Raw genomic sequence first — 19,878 nt, forward strand, 5'->3', positions numbered from 1 at the left:
AGAAGGCTAGTGTGCATTTAACATGTATTTTTTACTGATTTCCTTTCTTTTGAACCTATAATCTAGACAAAATTCAAAAATTGAAAAAATCTCAATTTTTCACATACGCGGACATGTCAGATTTGAGTGTTTTCAGAGGATTTAGTTTTTTCTGCTTATTAACAAGTTTCACCCACTATAGAAGGCTAGTGTGAATTTAACATGTATTTTTTACTGATTTCCTTTCTTTTGAACCTATAATCTAGACAAAATTCAAATATTGAAAAAATCTCAATTTTTCACATACGCGGACATGTCAGATTTGAGTGTTTTCAGAGTATTTAGTTTTTTCTGCTTATTACCAAGTTTCACCCACTATAGAAGGCTAGTGTGCATCTAACATGTATTTTTTACTGATTTCTATTCTTTTGAACCTATAATTTAGACAAAATTCAAAAATTGAAAAAATCTCAATTTTTTACATACGCGGACATGTCAGATTTTAGTGTTTTAAGAGTATTTAGTTTTTTCTGCTTATTACCAAGTTTCACCCACTATAGAAGGCTAGTGTGCATTTAACATGTATTTTTTACTGATTTCCTTTCTTTTGAACCTATAATCTAGACAAAATTCCAAAATTGAAAAAATCTCAATTTTTCACATACGCGGACATGTCAGATTTGAGTGTTTTCAGAGTATTTAGTTTTTTCTGCTTATTAACAAGTTTCCGCCACTATAGAAGGCTAGTGTGCATTTAACATGTATTTTTTACTGATTTCTATTCTTTTTAACCTATAATTTAGACAAAATTCAAAAATTGAAAAAATCTCAATTTTTCACATACGCGGACATGTCAGATTTGAGTGTTTTCAGAGTATTTAGTTTTTTCTGCTTATTACCAAGTTTCACCACTATAGAAGGCTAGTGTGCATTTAACATGTATTTTTTACTGATTTCCTTTCTTTTGAACCTATAATCTAGACAAAATTCAAAAATTGAAAAAATCTCAATTTTTCACATACGCGGACATGTCAGATTTGAGTGTTTTACTGTATTTAGTTTTTTTCTGCTTATTAACAAGTTTCACCCACTATATAAGGCTGGTGGGCATTTAACATGTACTTTTTACTGGTTTCCTTTCTTTTGAACCTAAAATCTAGACAAATATCAAAAATTGAAAAAATCTCAATTTTTCACATACGCGGACATGTCAGATTTTAGTGTTTTCAGAGTATTTAGTTTTTTCTGCTTATTACCAAGTTTAACCCACTATAGAAGGCTAGTGTGAATTTAACATGTATTTTTTACTGATTTCCTTTCTTTTGAACCTATAATCTAGACAAAATTCAAAAATTGAAAAAATCTCAATTTTTCACATACGCGGATATGTCAGATTTGAGTGTTTTCAGAGTATTTAGTTTTTTCTGCTTATTAACAAGTTTCACCCACTATAGAAGCCTAGTGTGCATTTAACATGTATTTTTTACTGATTTCCGTTCTTTTGATCCTATAATCTAGACAAAATTCCAAAATTGAAAAAATCTCAATTTTTTACATACGCGGACATGTCAGAGTTTAGTGTTTTCAGAGTATTTAGTTTTTTCTGCTTATTAACAAGTTTCACCCACTATAGAAGGCTAGTGTGCATTTAACATGTATTTTTTACTGATTTCCTTTCTTTTGAACCTATAATCTAGACAAAATTCAAAAATTGAAAAAATCTCAATTTTTCACATACGCGGACATGTCAGATTTGAGTGTTTTCAGAGGATTTAGTTTTTTCTGCTTATTAACAAGTTTCACCCACTATAGAAGGCTAGTGTGAATTTAACATGTATTTTTTACTGATTTCCTTTCTTTTGAACCTATAATCTAGACAAAATTCAAATATTGAAAAAATCTCAATTTTTTACATACGCGGACATGTCAGATTTTAGTGTTTTCAGAGTATTTAGTTTTTTCTGCTTATTACCAAGTTTCACCCACTATAGAAGGCTAGTGTGCATTTAACATGTATTTTTTACTGATTTCTATTCTTTTGAACCTATAATTTAGACAAAATTCAAAAATTGAAAAAATCTCAATTTTTTACATACGCGGACATGTCAGATTTTAGTGTTTTCAGAGTATTTAGTTTTTTCTGCTTATTACCAAGTTTCACCCACTATAGAAGGCTAGTGTGCATTTAACATGTATTTTTTACTGATTTCCTTTCTTTTGAACCTATAATCTAGACAAAATTCCAAAATTGAAAAAATCTCAATTTTTCACATACGCGGACATGTCAGATTTGAGTGTTTTCAGAGTATTTAGTTTTTTCTGCTTATTAACAAGTTTCACCCACTATAGAAGGCTAGTGTGCATTTAACATGTATTTTTTACTGATTTCTATAGTTTTTAACCTATAATTTAGACAAAATTCAAAAATTGAAAAAATCTCAATTTTTCACATACGCGGACATGTCAGATTTGAGTGTTTTCAGAGTATTTAGTTTTTTCTGCTTATTACCAAGTTTCACCACTATAGAAGGCTAGTGTGCATTTAACATGTATTTTTTACTGATTTCCTTTCTTTTGAACCTATAATCTAGACAAAATTCAAAAATTGAAAAAATCTCAATTTTTCACATACGCGGACATGTCAGATTTGAGTGTTTTACTGTATTTAGTTTTTTTCTGCTTATTAACAAGTTTCACCCACTATATAAGGCTGGTGGGCATTTAACATGTACTTTTTACTGGTTTCCTTTCTTTTGAACCTAAAATCTAGACAAATTTCAAAAATTGAAAAAATCTCAATTTTTCACATACGCGGACATGTCAGATTTTAGTGTTTTCAGAGTATTTAGTTTTTTCTGCTTATTACCAAGTTTAACCCACTATAGAAGGCTAGGTTTAATTTAACATGTATTTTTTACTGATTTCCTTTCTTTTGAACCTATAATCTAGACAAAATTCAAAAATTGAAAAAATCTCAATTTTTCACATACGCGGACATGTCAGATTTGAGTGTTTTCAGAGTATTTAGTTTTTTCTGCTTATTAACAAGTTTCACCCACTATAGAAGCCTAGTGTGCATTTAACATGTATTTTTTACTGATTTCCGTTCTTTTGATCCTATAATCTAGACAAAATTCCAAAATTGAAAAAATCTCAATTTTTTACATACGCGGACATGTCAGATTTTAGTGTTTTCAGAGTATTTAGTTTTTTCTGCTTATTAACAAGTTTCACCCACTATAGAAGGCTAGTGTGCATTTAACATGTATTTTTTACTGATTTCCTTTCTTTTGAACCTATAATCTAGACAAAATTCAAAAATTGAAAAAATCTCAATTTTTCACATACGCGGACATGTCAGATTTGAGTGTTTTCAGAGGATTTAGTTTTTTCTGCTTATTAACAAGTTTCACCCACTATAGAAGGCTAGTGTGAATTTAACATGTATTTTTTACTGATTTCCTTTCTTTTGAACCTATAATCTAGACAAAATTCAAATATTGAAAAAATCTCAATTTTTCACATACGCGGACATGTCAGATTTGAGTGTTTTCAGAGTATTTAGTTTTTTCTGCTTATTAACAAGTTCACCCACGAATAGAAGGCTAGTGTGCATTTAACATGTATTTTTTACTGATTTCCGTTCTTTTGAACCTATAATCTAGACAAAATTCAAAAATTGAAAAAATCTCAATTTTTTACATACGCGGACATGTCAGATTTTAGTGTTTTCAGAGTATTTAGTTTTTTCTGCTTATTACCAAGTTTCACCCACTATAGAAGGCTAGTGTGCATTTAACATGTATTTTTTACTGATTTCTATTCTTTTGAACCTATAATTTAGACAAAATTCAAAAATTGAAAAAATCTCAATTTTTTACATACGCGGACATGTCAGATTTTAGTGTTTTCAGAGTATTTAGTTTTTTCTGCTTATTACCAAGTTTAACCCACTATAGAAGGCTAGTGTGCATTTAACATGTATTTTTTACTGATTTCCTTTCTTTTGAACCTATAATCTAGACAAAATTCCAAAATTGAAAAAATCTCAATTTTTCACATACGCGGACATGTCAGATTTGAGTGTTTTCAGAGTATTTAGTTTTTTCTGCTTATTAACAAGTTTCACCCACTATAGAAGGCTAGTGTGCATTTAACATGTATTTTTTACTGATTTCTATTCTTTTTAACCTATAATTTAGACAAAATTCAAAAATTGAAAAAATCTCAATTTTTCACATACGCGGACATGTCAGATTTGAGTGTTTTCAGAGTATTTAGTTTTTTCTGCTTATTACCAAGTTTCACCACTATAGAAGGCTAGTGTGCATTTAACATGTATTTTTTACTGATTTCCTTTCTTTTGAACCTATAATCTAGACAAAATTCAAAAATTGAAAAAATCTCAATTTTTCACATACGCGGACATGTCAGATTTGAGTGTTTTACTGTATTTAGTTTTTTTCTGCTTATTAACAAGTTTCACCCACTATATAAGGCTGGTGGGCATTTAACATGTACTTTTTACTGGTTTCCTTTCTTTTGAACCTAAAATCTAGACAAATTTCAAAAATTGAAAAAATCTCAATTTTTCACATACGCGGACATGTCAGATTTTAGTGTTTTCAGAGTATTTAGTTTTTTCTGCTTATTACCAAGTTTAACCCACTATAGAAGGCTAGTGTTAATTTAACATGTATTTTTTACTGATTTCCTTTCTTTTGAACCTATAATCTAGACAAAATTCAAAAATTGAAAAAATCTCAATTTTTCACATACGCGGACATGTCAGATTTGAGTGTTTTCAGAGTATTTAGTTTTTTCTGCTTATTAACAAGTTTCACCCACTATAGAAGCCTAGTGTGCATTTAACATGTATTTTTTACTGATTTCCGTTCTTTTGATCCTATAATCTAGACAAAATTCCAAAATTGAAAAAATCTCAATTTTTTACATACGCGGACATGTCAGATTTTAGTGTTTTCAGAGTATTTAGTTTTTTCTGCTTATTAACAAGTTTCACCCACTATAGAAGGCTAGTGTGCATTTAACATGTATTTTTTACTGATTTCCTTTCTTTTGAACCTATAATCTAGACAAAATTCAAAAATTGAAAAAATCTCAATTTTTCACATACGCGGACATGTCAGATTTGAGTGTTTTCAGAGGATTTAGTTTTTTCTGCTTATTAACAAGTTTCACCCACTATAGAAGGCTAGTGTGAATTTAACATGTATTTTTTACTGATTTCCTTTCTTTTGAACCTATAATCTAGACAAAATTCAAATATTGAAAAAATCTCAATTTTTCACATACGCGGACATGTCAGATTTGAGTGTTTTCAGAGTATTTAGTTTTTTCTGCTTATTAACAAGTTCACCCACGAATAGAAGGCTAGTGTGCATTTAACATGTATTTTTTACTGATTTCCGTTCTTTTGAACCTATAATCTAGACAAAATTCAAAAATTGAAAAAATCTCAATTTTTTACATACGCGGACATGTCAGATTTTAGTGTTTTCAGAGTATTTAGTTTTTTCTGCTTATTACCAAGTTTCACCCACTATAGAAGGCTAGTGTGCATTTAACATGTATTTTTTACTGATTTCTATTCTTTTGAACCTATAATTTAGACAAAATTCAAAAATTGAAAAAATCTCAATTTTTCACATACGCGGACATGTCAGATTTGAGTGTTTTCAGAGTATTTAGTTTTTTCTGCTTATTACCAAGTTTCACCCACTATAGAAGGCTAGTGTGAATTTAACATGTATTTTTTACTGATTTCCGTTCTTTTGAACCTATAATCTAGACAAAATTCAAACATTGAAAAAATCTCAATTTTTCACATACGCGGACATGTCAGATTTGAGTGTTTTCAGAGTATTTAGTTTTTTCTGCTTATTAACAAGTTTCACCCACTATAGAAGGCTAGTGTGCATTTAATATGTATTTTTTACTGATTTCCGTTCTTTTGAACCTATAATCTAGACAAAATTCAAAAATTGAAAAAATCTCAATTTTTCACATACGCGGACATGTCAGATTTGAGTGTTTTCAGAGTATGTAGTTTTTTCTGCTTATTAACAAGTTTCACTAACTGTAGAAGGCTAGTGTGCATTTAAAATGTATGTTTTACTGATTTCCTTTCTTTTGAACCTATAATCTAGACAAAATTCAAAAATTGAAAAAATCTCAATTTTTCACATACGCGGACATGTCAGATTTGAGTGTTTTCAGAGTATTTAGTTTTTTCTGCTTATTAACAAGTTTCACCCACGAATAGAAGGCTAGTGTGCATTTAACATGTATTTTTTACTGATTTCCTTTCTTTTGAACCTATAATCTAGACAAAATTCAAAAATTGAAAAAATCTCAATTTTTCACATACGCGGACATGTCAGATTTGAGTGTTTTACTGTATTTAGTTTTTTTCTCCTTATTAACAAGTTTCACCAACTATATAAGGCTAGTGGGCATTTAACATGTACTTTTTACTGGTTTCCTTTCTTTTGAACCTATAATCTAGACAAAATTCCAAAATTGAAAAAAATCTCAATTTTTCACATACGCGGACATGTCAGATTTGAGTGTGTTACTGTATTTAGTTTTTTTCTGCTAATTAACAAGTTTCACCACTATAGAAGGCTAGTGGGCATTTAACATGTACTTTTTACTGGTTTCCTTTCTTTTGAACCTAAAATCTAGACAAATTTCAAAAATTGAAAAAATCTCAATTTTTTACATACGCGGATATGTCAGATTTGAGTGTTTTCAGAGTATTTAGTTTTTTCTGCTTTTTAACAAGTTCACCCACTAATAGAAGGCTACTGTGCATTTAACATGTATTTTTTACTGATTTCCTTTCTTTTGAACCTATAATCTAGACAAAATTCAAAAATTGAAAAAATCTCAATTTTTCACATACGCGGACATGTCAGATTTGAGTGTTTTCAGAGTATTTAGTTTTTTCTGCTTATTAACAAGTTTCACCCACTATAGAAGGCTAGTGTGAGTTTAATATGTATTTTTTACTGATTTCCGTTCTTTTGAACCTATAATTTAGACAAAATTCAAAAATTGAAAAAATCTCAATTTTTCACATACGCGGACATGTCAGATTTTAGTGTTTTCAGAGTATTTAGTTTTTTCTGCTTATTAACAAGTTTCACCAACTATAGAAGGCTACTGTGCATTTAACATGTATTTTTTACTAATTTCCTTTCTTTTGAACCTATAATCTAGAAAAAATTCAAAAATTGAAAAAATCTCAATTTTTCACATACGCGGACATGTCAGATTTGAGTGTTTTAAGAGTATTTAGTTTTTTCTGCTTATTAACAAGTTTCACCCACTATAGAATGCTAGTGTGCATTAAACATGTATTTTTTACTGATTTCCTTTCTTTTGAACCTATAATCTAGACAAAATTCAAAAATTGAAAAAATCTCAATTTTTCACATACGCGGACATGTCAGATTTGAGTGTTTTCAGAGTATTTAGTTTTTTCTGCTTATTAACAAGTTTCACCAACTATAGAAGGCTACTGTGCATTTAACATGTATTTTTTACTAATTTCCTTTCTTTTGAACCTATAATCTAGACAAAATTCAAAAATTGAAAAAATCTCAATTTTTCACATACGCGGACATGTCAGATTTGAGTGTTTTCAGAGTATTTAGTTTTTTCTGCTTATTAACAAGTTTCACCAACTATAGAAGGCTACTGTGCATTTAACATGTATTTTTTACTAATTTCCTTTCTTTTGAACCTATAATCTAGACAAAATTCAAAAATTGAAAAAATCTCAATTTTTCACATACGCGGACATGTCAGATTTGAGTGTTTTCAGAGTATTTAGTTTTTTCTGCTTATTAACAAGTTTCACCCACTATAGAAGGCTAGTGTGCATTTAAGATGTATTTTTTACTGATTTCCTTTCTTTTGAACCTATAATCTAGACAAAATTCAAAAATTGAAAAAATCTCAATTTTTCACATACGCGGACATGTCAGATTTGAGTGTGTTCAGAGTATTTAGTTTTTTCTGCTTATTAACAAGTTCACCCACGAATAGAAGGCTAGTGTGCATTTAACATGTATTTTTTACTGATTTCCTTTCTTTTGAACCTATAATCTAGACAAATTTCAAAAACTGAAAAAATCTCAATTTTTCACATACGCGGACATGTCAGATTTGAGTGTTTTCAGAGTATTTAGTTTTTTTCTGCTTATTAACAAGTTTCACCCTCGAATAGAAGGCTAGTGTGCATTTAACATGTATTTTTTACTGATTTCCTTTCTTTTGAACCTATAATCTAGACAAAATTCAAAAATTGAAAAAATCTCAATTTTTCACATACGCGGACATGTCAGATTTTAGTGTTTTCAGAGTATTTAGTTTTTTCTGCTTATTAACAAGTTTCACCCACTATAGAAGGCTAGTGTTAATTTAACATGTATTTTTTACTGATTTCCGTTCTTTTGAACCTATAATCTAGACAAAATTCAAAAATTGAAAAAATCTCAATTTTTCACATACGCGGACATGTCAGATTTGAGTGTTTTCAGAGTATTTAGTTTTTTCTGCTTATTAACAAGTTTCACCCACGAATAGAAGGCTAGTGTGCATTTAACATGTATTTTTTACTGATTTCCTTTCTTTTGAACCTATAATCTAGACAAAATTCAAAAATTGAAAAAATCTCAATTTTTCACATACGCGGACATGTCAGATTTGAGTGTTTTACTGTATTTAGTTTTTTTCTCCTTTTTAACAAGTTTCACCAATTATATAAGGCTAGTGGGCATTTAACATGTACTTTTTACTGGTTTCCTTTCTTTTGAACCTATAATCTAGACAAAATTCCAAAATTGAAAAAAATCTCAATTTTTCACATACGCGGACATGTCAGATTTGAGTGTGTTACTGTATTTAGTTTTTTTCTGCTAATTAACAAGTTTCACCACTATAGAAGGCTAGTGGGCATTTAACATGTACTTTTTACTGGTTTCCTTTCTTTTGAACCTAAAATCTAGACAAATTTCAAAAATTGAAAAAATCTCAATTTTTCACATACGCGGACATGTCAGATTTGAGTGTTTTCAGAGTATTTAGTTTTTTCTGCTTATTAACAAGTTTCACCCACTATAGAAGGCTAGTGTGAGTTTAATATGTATTTTTTACTGATTTCCGTTCTTTTGAACCTATAATTTAGACAAAATTCAAAAATTGAAAAAATCTCAATTTTTCACATACGCGGACATGTCAGATTTTAGTGTTTTCAGAGTATATAGTTTTTTCTGCTTATTAACAAGTTTCACCCACGAATAGAAGGCTAGTGTGCATTTAACATGTATTTTTTACTAATTTCCTTTCTTTTGAACCTATAATCTAGAAAAAATTCAAAAATTGAAAAAATCTCAATTTTTCACATACGCGGACATGTCAGATTTGAGTGTTTTAAGAGTATTTAGTTTTTTCTGCTTATTAACAAGTTTCACCCACTATAGAATGCTAGTGTGCATTAAACATGTATTTTTTACTGATTTCCTTTCTTTTGAACCTATAATCTAGACAAAATTCAAAAATTGAAAAAATCTCAATTTTTCACATACGCGGACATGTCAGATTTGAGTGTTTTCAGAGTATTTTGTTTTTTCTGCTTATTAACAAGTTTAAACGACTATAGCAAGCTACTGTGCATTTAACATGTATTTTTTACTAATTTCCTTTCTTTTGAACCTATAATCTAGACAAAATTCAAAAATTGAAAAAATCTCAATTTTTCACATACGCGGACATGTCAGATTTGAGTGTTTTCAGAGTATTTTGTTTTTTCTGCTTATTAACAAGTTTAAACGACTATAGCAAGCTACTGTGCATTTAACATGTATTTTTTACTGATTTCCTTTCTTTTGAACCTATAATCTAGACAAAATTCAAAAATTGAAAAAATCTCAATTTTTCACATACGCGGACATGTCAGATTTGAGTGTTTTCAGAGTATTTAGTTTTTTCTGCTTATTAACAAGTTTCACCAACTATAGAAGGCTAGTGTGCATTTAACATGTATTTTTTACTGATTTCCTTTCTTTTGAACCTATAATCTAGACAAAATTCAAAAATTGAAAAAATCTCAATTTTTCACATACGCGGACATGTCAGATTTGAGTGTTTTCAGAGTATTTAGTTTTTTCTGCTTATTAACAAGTTTCACCAACTATAGAAGGCTACTGTGCATTTAACATGTATTTTTTACTGATTTCCTTTCTTTTGAACCTATAATCTAGACAAAATTCAAAAATTGAAAAAATCTCAATTTTTCACATACGCGGACATGTCAGATTTGAGTGTTTTAAGAGTATTTAGTTTTTTCTGCTTATTAACAAGTTCACCCACGAATAGAAGGCTAGTGTGCATTTAACATGTATTTTTTACTAATTTCCTTTCTTTTGAACCTATAATCTAGACAAAATTCAAAAATTGAAAAAATCTCAATTTTTCACATACGCGGACATGTCAGATTTTAGTGTTTTCAGAGTATTTAGTTTTTTCTGCTTATTAACAAGTTTCACCCACTATAGAATGCTAGTGTGCATTAAACATGTATTTTTTACTGATTTCCTTTCTTTTGAACCTATAATCTAGACAAAATTCAAAAATTGAAAAAATCTCAATTTTTCACATACGCGGACATGTCAGATTTGAGTGTTTTAAGAGTATTTAGTTTTTTCTGCTTATTAACAAGTTCACCCACGAATAGAAGGCTAGTGTGCATTTAACATGTATTTTTTACTGATTTCCTTTCTTTTGAACCTATAATCTAGACAAAATTCAAAAATTGAAAAAATCTCAATTTTTCACATACGCGGACATGTCAGATTTGAGTGTTTTCAGAGTATTTAGTTTTTTCTGCTTATTAACAAGTTTAACCAACTATAGAAGGCTACTGTGCATTTAACATGTATTTTTTACTAATTTCCTTTCTTTTGAACCTATAATCTAGACAAAATTCAAAAATTGAAAAAATCTCAATTTTTCACATACGCGGACATGTCAGATTTGAGTGTTTTAAGAGTATTTAGTTTTTTCTGCTTATTAACAAGTTTCACCCACTATAGAATGCTAGTGTGCATTAAACATGTATTTTTTACTGATTTCCTTTCTTTTAACCTATAATCTAGACAAAATTCAAAAATTGAAAAAATCTCAATTTTTCACATACGCGGACATGTCAGATTTAAGTGTTTTCAGAGTATTTTGTTTTTTCTGCTTATTAACAAGTTTAAACGACTATAGCAAGCTACTGTGCATTTAACATGTATTTTTTACTGATTTCCTTTCTTTTGAACCTATAATCTAGACAAAATTCAAAAATTGAAAAAATCTCAATTTTTCACATACGCGGACATGTCAGATTTGAGTGTTTTCAGAGTATTTAGTTTTTTCTGCTTATTAACAAGTTTCACCAACTATAGAAGGCTACTGTGCATTTAACATGTATTTTTTACTGATTTCCTTTCTTTTGAACCTATAATCTAGACAAAATTCAAAAATTGAAAAAATCTCAATTTTTCACATACGCGGACATGTCAGATTTGAGTGTTTTCAGAGTATTTAGTTTTTTCTGCTTATTAACAAGTTTCACCCACTATAGAAGGCTACTGTGCATTTAACATGTATTTTTTACTGATTTCCTTTCTTTTGAACCTATAATCTAGACAAAATTCAAAAATTGAAAAAATCTCAATTTTTCACATACGCGGACATGTCAGATTTGAGTGTTTTAAGAGTATTTAGTTTTTTCTGCTTATTAACAAGTTCACCCACGAATAGAAGGCTAGTGTGCATTTAACATGTATTTTTTACTAATTTCCTTTCTTTTGAACCTATAATCTAGACAAAATTCAAAAATTGAAAAAATCTCAATTTTTCACATACGCGGACATGTCAGATTTTAGTGTTTTCAGAGTATTTAGTTTTTTCTGCTTATTAACAAGTTTCACCAACTATAGAAGGCTACTGTGCATTTAACATGTATTTTTTACTAATTTCCTTTCTTTTGAACCTATAATCTAGACAAAATTCAAAAATTGAAAAAATCTCAATTTTTCACATACGCGGACATGTCAGATTTGAGTGTTTTAAGAGTATTTAGTTTTTTCTGCTTATTACCAAGTTTCACCCACTATAGAATGCTAGTGTGCATTAAACATGTATTTTTTACTGATTTCCTTTCTTTTGAACCTATAATCTAGACAAAATTCAAAAATTGAAAAAATCTCAATTTTTCACATACGCGGACATGTCAGATTTGAGTGTTTTCAGAGTATTTAGTTTTTTCTGCTTATTAACAAGTTTCACCAACTATAGAAGGCTACTGTGCATTTACCATGTATTTTTTACTGATTTCCTTTCTTTTGAACCTATAATCTAGACAAAATTCAAAAATTGAAAAAATCTCAATTTTTCACATACGCGGACATGTCAGATTTGAGTGTTTTCAGAGTATTTAGTTTTTTCTGCTTATTAACAAGTTTCACCCACTATAGAAGGCTACTGTGCATTTAACATGTATTTTTTACTGATTTCCTTTCTTTTGAACCTATAATCTAGACAAAATTCAAAAATTGAAAAAATCTCAATTTTTCACATACGCGGACATGTCAGATTTGAGTGTTTTCAGAGTATTTTGTTTTTTCTGCTTATTAACAAGTTTAAACGACTATAGCAAGCTACTGTGCATTTAACATGTATTTTATACTGATTTCATTTCTTTTGAACCTATAATCTAGACAAAATTCAAAAATTGAAAAAATCTCAATTTTTCACATACGCGGACATGTCAGATTTGAGTGTTTTCAGAGTATTTAGTTTTTTCTGCTTATTAACAAGTTTCACCAACTATAGAAGGCTACTGTGCATTTAACATGTATTTTTTACTAATTTCCTTTCTTTTGAACCTATAATCTAGACAAAATTCAAAAATTGAAAAAATCTCAATTTTTCACATACGCGGACATGTCAGATTTGAGTGTTTTCAGAGTATTTAGTTTTTTCTGCTTATTAACAAGTTTCACCCACTATAGAAGGCTACTGTGCATTTAACATGTATTTTTTACTGATTTCCTTTCTTTTGAACCTATAATCTAGACAAAATTCAAAAATTGAAAAAATCTCAATTTTTCACATACGCGGACATGTCAGATTTGAGTGTTTTCAGAGTATTTAGTTTTTTCTGCTTATTAACAAGTTTCACCAACTATAGAAGGCTACTGTGCATTTAACATGTATTTTTTACTAATTTCCTTTCTTTTGAACCTATAATCTAGACAAAATTCAAAAATTGAAAAAATCTCAATTTTTCACATACGCGGACATGTCAGATTTGAGTGTTTTAAGAGTATTTAGTTTTTTCTGCTTATTACCAAGTTTCACCCACTATAGAATGCTAGTGTGCATTAAACATGTATTTTTTACTGATTTCCTTTCTTTTGAACCTATAATCTAGACAAAATTCAAAAATTGAAAAAATCTCAATTTTTCACATACGCGGACATGTCAGATTTGAGTGTTTTCAGAGTATTTTGTTTTTTCTGCTTATTAACAAGTTTAAACGACTATAGCAAGCTACTGTGCATTTAACATGTATTTTTTACTGATTTCCTTTCTTTTGAACCTATAATCTAGACAAAATTCAAAAATTGAAAAAATCTCAATTTTTCACATACGCGGACATGTCAGATTTGAGTGTTTTCAGAGTATTTAGTTTTTTCTGCTTATTAACAAGTTTAACCAACTATAGAAGGCTACTGTGCATTTAACATGTATTTTTTACTAATTTCCTTTCTTTTGAACCTATAATCTAGACAAAATTCAAAAATTGAAAAAATCTCAATTTTTCACATACGCGGACATGTCAGATTTGAGTGTTTTAAGAGTATTTAGTTTTTTCTGCTTATTAACCAGTTTCACCCACTATAGAATGCTAGTGTGCATTAAACATGTATTTTTTACTGATTTCCTTTCTTTTAACCTATAATCTAGACAAAATTCAAAAATTGAAAAAATCTCAATTTTTCACATACGCGGACATGTCAGATTTAAGTGTTTTCAGAGTATTTTGTTTTTTCTGCTTATTAACAAGTTTAAACGACTATAGCAAGCTACTGTGCATTTAACATGTATTTTTTACTGATTTCCTTTCTTTTGAACCTATAATCTAGACAAAATTCAAAAATTGAAAAAATCTCAATTTTTCACATACGCGGACATGTCAGATTTGAGTGTTTTCAGAGTATTTAGTTTTTTCTGCTTATTAACAAGTTTCACCAACTATAGAAGGCTACTGTGCATTTAACATGTATTTTTTACTGATTTCCTTTCTTTTGAACCTATAATCTAGACAAAATTCAAAAATTGAAAAAATCTCAATTTTTCACATACGCGGACATGTCAGATTTGAGTGTTTTCAGAGTATTTAGTTTTTTCTGCTTATTAACAAGTTTCACCCACTATAGAAGGCTACTGTGCATTTAACATGTATTTTTTACTGATTTCCTTTCTTTTGAACCTATAATCTAGACAAAATTCAAAAATTGAAAAAATCTCAATTTTTCACATACGCGGACATGTCAGATTTGAGTGTTTTAAGAGTATTTAGTTTTTTCTGCTTATTAACAAGTTCACCCACGAATAGAAGGCTAGTGTGCATTTAACATGTATTTTTTACTAATTTCCTTTCTTTTGAACCTATAATCTAGACAAAATTCAAAAATTGAAAAAATCTCAATTTTTCACATACGCGGACATGTCAGATTTTAGTGTTTTCAGAGTATTTAGTTTTTTCTGCTTATTAACAAGTTTCACCAACTATAGAAGGCTACTGTGCATTTAACATGTATTTTTTACTAATTTCCTTTCTTTTGAACCTATAATCTAGACAAAATTCAAAAATTGAAAAAATCTCAATTTTTCACATACGCGGACATGTCAGATTTGAGTGTTTTAAGAGTATTTAGTTTTTTCTGCTTATTACCAAGTTTCACCCACTATAGAATGCTAGTGTGCATTAAACATGTATTTTTTACTGATTTCCTTTCTTTTGAACCTATAATCTAGACAAAATTCAAAAATTGAAAAAATCTCAATTTTTCACATACGCGGACATGTCAGATTTGAGTGTTTTCAGAGTATTTAGTTTTTTCTGCTTATTAACAAGTTTCACCAACTATAGAAGGCTACTGTGCATTTACCATGTATTTTTTACTGATTTCCTTTCTTTTGAACCTATAATCTAGACAAAATTCAAAAATTGAAAAAATCTCAATTTTTCACATACGCGGACATGTCAGATTTGAGTGTTTTCAGAGTATTTAGTTTTTTCTGCTTATTAACAAGTTTCACCCACTATAGAAGGCTACTGTGCATTTAACATGTATTTTTTACTGATTTCCTTTCTTTTGAACCTATAATCTAGACAAAATTCAAAAATTGAAAAAATCTCAATTTTTCACATACGCGGACATGTCAGATTTGAGTGTTTTCAGAGTATTTAGTTTTTTCTGCTTATTAACAAGTTTCACCCACTATAGAAGGCTACTGTGCATTTAACATGTATTTTTTACTGATTTCCTTTCTTTTGAACCTATAATCTAGACAAAATTCAAAAATTGAAAAAATCTCAATTTTTCACATACGCGGACATGTCAGATTTGAGTGTTTTCAGAGTATTTAGTTTTTTCTGCTTATTAACAAGTTTCACCAACTATAGAAGGCTACTGTGCATTTAACATGTATTTTTTACTAATTTCCTTTCTTTTGAACCTATAATCTAGACAAAATTCAAAAATTGAAAAAATCTCAATTTTTCACATACGCGGACATGTCAGATTTGAGTGTTTTAAGAGTATTTAGTTTTTTCTGCTTATTACCAAGTTTCACCCACTATAGAATGCTAGTGTGCATTAAACATGTATTTTTTACTGATTTCCTTTCTTTTGAACCTATAATCTAGACAAAATTCAAAAATTGAAAAAATCTCAATTTTTCACATACGCGGACATGTCAGATTTGAGTGTTTTCAGAGTATTTTGTTTTTTCTGCTTATTAACAAGTTTAAACGACTATAGCAAGCTACTGTGCATTTAACATGTATTTTTTACTGATTTCCTTTCTTTTGAACCTATAATCTAGACAAAATTCAAAAATTGAAAAAATCTCAATTTTTCACATACGCGGACATGTCAGATTTGAGTGTTTTCAGAGTATTTAGTTTTTTCTGCTTATTAACAAGTTTCACCCACTATAGAAGGCTACTGTGCATTTAACATGTATTTTTTACTAATTTCCTTTCTTTTGAACCTATAATCTAGACAAAATTCAAAAATTGAAAAAATCTCAATTTTTCACATACGCGGACATGTCAGATTTGAGTGTTTTCAGAGTATTTAGTTTTTTCTGCTTATTAACAAGTTTCACCCACTATAGAAGGCTACTGTGCATTTAACATGTATTTTTTACTGATTTCCTTTCTTTTGAACCTATAATCTAGACAAAATTCAAAAATTGAAAAAATCTCAATTTTTCACATACGCGGACATGTCAGATTTGAGTGTTTTCAGAGTATTTAGTTTTTTCTGCTTATTAACAAGTTTCACCCACTATAGAATGCTAGTGTGCATTAAACATGTATTTTTTACTGATTTCCTTTCTTTTGAACCTATAATCTAGACAAAATTCAAAAATTGAAAAAATCTCAATTTTTCACATACGCGGACATGTCAGATTTGAGTGTTTTCAGAGTATTTAGTTTTTTCTGCTTATTAACAAGTTTCACCAACTATAGAAGGCTACTGTGCATTTACCATGTATTTTTTACTGATTTCCTTTCTTTTGAACCTATAATCTAGACAAAATTCAAAAATTGAAAAAATATCAATTTTTCACATACGCGGACATGTCAGATTTGAGTGTTTTCAGAGTATTTAGTTTTTTCTGCTTATTAACAAGTTTCACCAACTATAGAAGGCTACTGTGCATTTAACATGTATTTTTTACTAATTTCCTTTCTTTTGAACCTATAATCTAGACAAAATTCAAAAATTGAAAAAATCTCAATTTTTCACATACGCGGACATGTCAGATTTGAGTGTTTTCAGAGTATTTAGTTTTTTCTGCTTATTAACAAGTTTCACCCACTATAGAAGGCTACTGTGCATTTAACATGTATTTTTTACTGATTTCCTTTCTTTTGAACCTATAATCTAGACAAAATTCAAAAATTGAAAAAATCTCAATTTTTCACATACGCGGACATGTCAGATTTGAGTGTTTTCAGAGTATTTAGTTTTTTCTGCTTATTAACAAGTTTCACCCACTATAGAATGCTAGTGTGCATTAAACATGTATTTTTTACTGATTTCCTTTCTTTTGAACCTATAATCTAGACAAAATTCAAAAATTGAAAAAATCTCAATTTTTCACATACGCGGACATGTCAGATTTGAGTGTTTTCAGAGTATTTAGTTTTTTCTGCTTATTAACAAGTTTCACCAACTATAGAAGGCTACTGTGCATTTAACATGTATTTTTTACTGATTTCCTTTCTTTTGAACCTATAATCTAGAAAAAATTCAAAAATTGAAAAAATCTCAATTTTTCACATACGCGGACATGTCAGATTTGAGTGTTTTAAGAGTATTTAGTTTTTTCTGCTTATTACCAAGTTTCACCCACTATAGAATGCTAGTGTGCATTAAACATGTATTTTTTACTGATTTCCTTTCTTTTGAACCTATAATCTAGACAAAATTCAAAAATTGAAAAAATCTCAATTTTTCACATACGCGGACATGTCAGATTTGAGTGTTTTCAGAGTATTTAGTTTTTTCTGCTTATTAACAAGTTTCACCAACTATAGAAGGCTACTGTGCATTTACCATGTATTTTTTACTGATTTCCTTTCTTTTGAACCTATAATCTAGACAAAATTCAAAAATTGAAAAAATCTCAATTTTTCACATACGCGGACATGTCAGATTTGAGTGTTTTCAGAGTATTTAGTTTTTTCTGCTTATTAACAAGTTTCACCAACTATAGAAGGCTACTGTGCATTTAACATGTATTTTTTACTAATTTCCTTTCTTTTGAACCTATAATCTAGACAAAATTCAAAAATTGAAAAAATCTCAATTTTTCACATACGCGGACATGTCAGATTTGAGTGTTTTCAGAGTATTTAGTTTTTTCTGCTTATTAACAAGTTTCACCCACTATAGAAGGCTACTGTGCATTTAACATGTATTTTTTACTGATTTCCTTTCTTTTGAACCTATAATCTAGACAAAATTCAAAAATTGAAAAAATCTCAATTTTTCACATACGCGGACATGTCAGATTTGAGTGTTTTCAGAGTATTTAGTTTTTTCTGCTTATTAACAAGTTTAAACGACTATAGCAAGCTACTGTGCATTTAACATGTATTTTTTACTGATTTCCTTTCTTGTGAACCTATAATCTAGACAAAATTCAAAAATTGAAAAAATCTCAATTTTTCACATACGCGGACATGTCAGATTTGAGTGTTTTCAGAGTATTTAGTTTTTTCTGCTTATTAACAAGTTTCACCAACTATAGAAGGCTACTGTGCATTTAACATGTATTTTTTACTAATTTCCTTTCTTTTGAACCTATAATCTAGACAAAATTCAAAAATTGAAAAAATCTCAATTTTTCACATACGCGGACATGTCAGATTTGAGTGTTTTCAGAGTATTTAGTTTTTTCTGCTTATTAACAAGTTTCACCAACTATAGAAGGCTACTGTGCATTTAACATGTATTTTTTACTAATTTCCTTTCTTTTGAACCTATAATCTAGACAAAATTCAAAAATTGAAAAAATCTCAATTTTTCACATACGCGGACATGTCAGATTTGAGTGTTTTCAGAGTATTTAGTTTTTTCTGCTTATTAACAAGTTTCACCCACTATAGAATGCTAGTGTGCATTAAACATGTATTTTTTACTGATTTCCTTTCTTTTGAACCTATAATCTAGACAAAATTCCAAAATTGAAAAAATCTCAATTTTTCACATACGCGGACATGTCAGATTTGAGTGTTTTCAGAGTATTTAGTTTTTTCTGCTTATTAACAAGTTTCACCAACTATAGAAGGCTACTGTGCATTTAACATGTATTTTTTACTAATTTCCTTTCTTTTGAACCTATAATCTAGACAAAATTCAAAAATTGAAAAAATCTCAATTTTTCACATACGCGGACATGTCAGATTTGAGTGTTTTCAGAGTATTTAGTTTTTTCTGCTTATTAACAAGTTTCACCCACTATAGAAGGCTACTGTGCATTTAACATGTATTTTTTACTGATTTCCTTTCTTTTGAACCTATAATCTAGACAAAATTCAAAAATTGAAAAAATCTCAATTTTTCACATACGCGGACATGTCAGATTTGAGTGTTTTCAGAGTATTTTGTTTTTTCTGCTTATTAACAAGTTTAAACGACTATAGCAAGCTACTGTGCATTTAACATGTATTTTTTACTGATTTCCTTTCTTGTGAACCTATAATCTAGACAAAATTCAAAAATTGAAAAAATCTCAATTTTTCACATACGCGGACATGTCAGATTTGAGTGTTTTCAGAGTATTTAGTTTTTTCTGCTTATTAACAAGTTTCACCAACTATAGAAGGCTACTGTGCATTTAACATGTATTTTTTACTAATTTCCTTTCTTTTGAACCTATAATCTAGACAAAATTCAAAAATTGAAAAAATCTCAATTTTTCACATACGCGGACATGTCAGATTTGAGTGTTTTCAGAGTATTTAGTTTTTTCTGCTTATTAACAAGTTTCACCCACTATAGAATGCTA

This window comes from Euprymna scolopes, chromosome 9 (assembly GCF_053919585.1).
Source record: "Euprymna scolopes isolate OS-2025 chromosome 9, ASM5391958v1, whole genome shotgun sequence".
In the NCBI taxonomy this organism is placed as follows: domain Eukaryota; kingdom Metazoa; phylum Mollusca; class Cephalopoda; order Sepiida; family Sepiolidae; genus Euprymna; species Euprymna scolopes.